This window comes from Zootoca vivipara, chromosome 3 (assembly GCF_965207765.1).
Source record: "Zootoca vivipara chromosome 3, rZooViv2.hap1.1, whole genome shotgun sequence".
Lineage (NCBI taxonomy): Eukaryota > Metazoa > Chordata > Lepidosauria > Squamata > Lacertidae > Zootoca > Zootoca vivipara.
The window spans coordinates 78,069,014-78,074,082 of NC_142586.1; positions in this window are offsets into that span (position 1 = coordinate 78,069,014).

Sequence of the window (5,069 nt, forward strand, 5' to 3'; positions counted from 1 at the left end):
CTCCTAAGGGCAGAGGTCCCTTGCACACACCCCAATAAAATATTTGAGGGGACCGCCGCCAAAGTTGATGGGCATTGCCATTCAAATAGTGTGGGTGGGATCATGTGATCGATTATGCAGGGCGGGGCTTACTCCCCCCCCCCAATATTTCATTCAAAGTTCGCACCCCTAGCCTGACGCAAAATGGTTCCCCATTTCCATTCCATGAGCAGACTGGCAGCTGAACCTGACCTCCAAGCAGCGGCAAAAGTAGGCTTTCTTTCACCCAGGTCAAAGAACCAGTTTGGCGCACACACACCATATGCATTCGCACAGACTTTCATCCAGTACACCCTCCTTGCCTTCTGGATCCCTCTTATAGGGCAGCTCCTAGCAGCAGGATCTGATGAGAGGATACTGCAGTGCCAAATAATGGAACGAAAGGACCTGAGAGTTCAGCTCCGTCATTCCCACCAGGAAAAAAATCCCACAGAGAAATGTCACTAGCAAAGCTGCCCCAATACACGTTGCTGCCTGAGATAGGTAAAATGGCATGCTCCTTCGCCCATTCCACATACAGAATCCAATCAGATTGGCACTTGAATCTTATTTCAGCACTGTCCTTCGCACCTGAGGGTGTCAGGCTAGCTTAAGCTCTGTTTTCCTACCTGATCTGATAGGGTAGAAGGAGTGGGTAGGGTAGGACACTGAAGAGACACCCCTTCCCCTTCATCAGTACAGAGTTGAATTGCCTCTTACAAGCAAGTGTCTGGTCTCCTAATTAAACACCCTCTCTCCCCCTGCTGCTTCCCTGTTCAAAACTGCTTCTTCCCAAACCTGATCTTCTCAAATAGAATGTATTTGTATATGTACATGTATTTGCGTATAATGTGTAGTTCCAACAGCTGCTACAGTGGTACCGTACCTTGGTTTAAGAACAGCTTAGCTTATGAACAACTTGGATTAAGAACGCTGCAAACCCGGAAGTAGGTGTTTCAGTTTGTGAACTTTGCCTTGGAAGCAAAACGTGTTTTGCTTCCTGTTGAGTATTCCATTTGTAAATTGAGTCCCCTACTGCTGTGGGAAAGCACGCCTTGGTTTAAGAAAGCTTTGGTTTAAGAATGGACTTCCAGAACAGATTAAGTTTGTAAACCAAGGTAAAGGTAAAGGGACCCCTGACCATTAGGTCCAGTTGCAGACGACTCTGGGGTTGCGGCACTCATCTTGCTTTATTGGCCGAGGGAGCCGGCGTACAGCTTCCGGGTCATGTGGCCAGCATGACAAAACCGCTTCTGGCGAACCAGAGCAGCGCACGGAATGCCATTTACCTCCCCACCAGAGCGGTACCTATTTACCTTCTTGCACTTTGATGTGCTTTCAAACTGCTAGGTTGGCAGGAGCTGGGACCAAGCAATGGGAGCTCACCCCGTCGCGGGGATTCAAACTGCTGACCTTCTGATCTGCAAGCCCTAGGCTCTGTGGCTTAACCCACAGCGCCACCTGCATCCCAAAAACCAAGGTACCACTGTACAAATAAATGTCAGTCAGGAATTGTTTGAATCCATCTCCATTAGCTTAGGTATCAGCAAACGTTTGGGGCCAGTGGGTTATGTGGGTACATCTTGAATTTGGAGAGTGTGCTATAGGCACCAGTCACAAAATGGCTGCCATCGGAGCTTGACATAAAGCAAAACTAGAGTACAGTCAGGTTGACCTACTTGTAATTCCATAATCGAAGAAGGACTCCTGTTCTAAAAGGGAAGGTTAAGTGGTGGGGGATACCAGAAATGCATGTGTAAGCAGTTTTATTGGTGGTGGTTAAGAAATGTTTTAGGGGTAAGCTCCTGTGAAAGGACCTTGAGAAAACTTGTAAGGAACTGCAGAGGACACATACGCAGAAGAGCAGAGTCTGCAGATTTGCTGCTCTGTGTGTGAAAATGACCTTAAGAGCCATTAGGTTTCCATTTCTCTTTGCACGCTAAGCACTAGCAGTAGAACCACAATATAATTGACTCTTTATGTGGAGGAAGTTGTGCCATTCATGATTTGTGATGATGGCTCTAAGATCGGGAGGGGGGTCCACTTTCCAAGCAAAAATGTACAGTGGACGCTCGGGTTGTGAATGTGATCCATGCTTGGAGGCACATTCACAAGCCACAGCATTCGCAACCCGCAGCGCCGTGACTGCACACATGCGGGTCGCAATTCAGCACATCAGTGAATGCGCAAAGTGTGATTTTGTGTATCCGCAAGTGCCAAAACCCGGAAGTAACCCGTTCCGGTACTTCTGGGTTTGGCACGGTGCGCAACCCGAAAACACGCAACCTGAAGCGTCTGTAACCTGAGGTATGTCTGTATTACAGCTTGATTTGTGATATTCCTGAACCAAAAGCAGTTCCCTCATGGAAGACATTTGAAAGCAACAGCTAATGAACAACTGCAGTGCCTGATCTTGTAAACAGATGGCGTCAAAAGGTACTAGAATTTTGTGGTCTTGATAGTCACAATACTCTGTTAATCCCAGTTAGTCAACAGATTACAAGCATGGAATGTATATTTAACATGACTAAAATGTTTGCTTTTATAAGCTATCTTTACAGGTGAAATTTAGGTTTAGAGGAAAACAATAAAACAAATCCTCTGCAATTTGGATTTTGAAATTGGACATCAACATACCGTAGAAACTTCAGCATCAAAAATTAACACACAATTTGACTGGTTTGTTTCCCTTAAAGGATAAGGATGCCAAGTGTCAAATCCAGAGATGTGCTCGCAAAACTTGTAGAGGCGTATTCCATCTCCCATGCCTGGAAACTGTGGTGGGTCAAATTCATTTCAGCATTACCAATTTCCTTGTGTCCATTTGAGAGCCAGCTATCTGTTATTTCTGCCTAGTGGAGCACAACCCATAGGTCTGCATAGCCCTTTGCCAAGAGAAGGAAGTTTTTTCAATAATGATACAGATATATTTTTGTGTATCTTGACAGTGTTACCATAATAGAGACAGACTCTGCCTCCACAGCTGTGGCCAAATCCATTACCTAGCCACATAATGTGGTCTTTCAATGGACAGCAGATGTAGTCCACCACATTCTTTTTCATTAAGCCAAAAGTTATATTAATATCTAACTAGGCTCACTGCACAGATTGTCAAAAGAGAAGCTGTGAATCGTAGCAGTCGTGAAGAATGTGATTTGGGAAACATTAACAGAACAACTGAATATTGTAAAAGCCACACAGAAAAGGGTCAAGTGGGGACAGAGTTCATATTACCTGACTGAAACTGAGCACTATTGAACGACAAGTTCATTTCTTTTGCTACTGGAATCTCATGTCCTATTGAACTTTTTTTATTATTATTAGCCTAATACAGTAGTCTTATGTCTGCCTCTGCTCCATTACCAGATTGGCATGTATTTTATAATGGAACACAGCATACCTTCTAGTCTTCCTGCATTCTAAAAAAATTTGATGGAGTAGCTGCCTTTTCAAGCTTCCAATTTGTTTGCTCCGGGCAATGTAACAAACTATGCAGGAATTATACATGTATAATGTAATCTTGGAGTACAGACAGAGTTCTGTCTAGCAGTTGGGGAGAAAAGATATAATCATCCTATGGGCAAAAAGAGGCATGTACTGTACACTAACTTCAACCAAGGACAAGATAACGCTATTTAGTACAATTAAGGGTGATTCCTGACTTACTATTTTGTGGGAAAGTTTCAAGCACATGCTGGAACTTTAGATTTGCACAGTTAAAGGGTATTATTATTATTATGGAAATATGGTGAGCAAAATAATTATGCAAATGTGTATACATCTCAAAATGATGAATTTGGCATACATTTACTTCTTTTCCACACCACAATATCCCAGTCCCTTAGTGTATTCACAATAGGGCAGGGGCTAGAGTGAATTCATCTCCCAATAGAAAGGGTCCAGAGAGAGAAGCTGAGAGTGACAAGGACTGCAGAGATCCTGCCAAGCAATTGCTGGATGCTTCAACCAAAATAGTTACTAGTCTCTTCATTTCTAACCAGGCATGGCCTATCTTCAGCTTGAAATATTTTCATGTAAAGTTGTAGCAGAAGTCTTAAGGATATTGTATGAGACATATGATGTAATTCCGTATTCCAAACTACCGTTCATTGCTATAAGGCAGGGATGGGGAACCTCGGGTCTGGGGGGCAGATACAACTATCTGGCCCTTGGAACGTTCTCCAAGCGTACCCCCACACTAAGCACACCACCTCTCCCAGGCGACACTCCTCCTCACTGGCCCCACTTCACACTCATTGACCATTGGTGTAAAAGCTATTTCACTGTACAAAGGTAAAAATTACATCCATTGCTCTATCCTCCTATGCCTCTGAACCCGCCTACAACTGGCATGTGCCCCCCTGAAAAGGTAGCCCAGAAGGAAATGCAGCCATTGGGCAGAAAAGGTTAGTCACTCTGCCACCCCCACTATAAAGGGACATTACTGTCAACATTGTTTTCCTCATCAAAGATGGGCCAGGATCCAAATAGCTTATCCTGGCATGCCCAAGGGCTTGGATATGCCCCATAGGGTTTTTGACTTCCCTGTCTACTTTGAATAACAGACACTCATATGCTTTTAGAAATCCAACCAGGTTCAAAAAGAGTTTTCTAGTGACGTAAGCTACTGATGGGGTTGGGGAAATCAAGCACAAAAAATCCTGGGTGTGCAGCCGAGGTCCCTTCAGCCCTCCCAATAAAATATTTGAGGGTGCTGGGGCCCATCCAAAGTTGATGGCCATTGCCATTCAAATGGTGTCTATGTACAGTGTCATGTGATCAATTATGTGGGGCAGGGCTTATTCAAGTTGCTGCTCCTGATGTGCAGAAATAGTCAAGCAGTCCTCTGGATGCTGACCAAGGAATATGCCTTATTACATGGCTTTCAACATCTATCTGTGTTGTGAAAGGTGCCTCATTTAAAAGATATGTTGGTATTTATTGCAACTAAGTACTGTCTGCTTTGCTCGCATGCAAATGGAAGGCTGTAGTAGTTTCACTGGAAAAAGCAACTAGTTGCACTGAAAAGCAAAATGTGTGTTACATTTTGA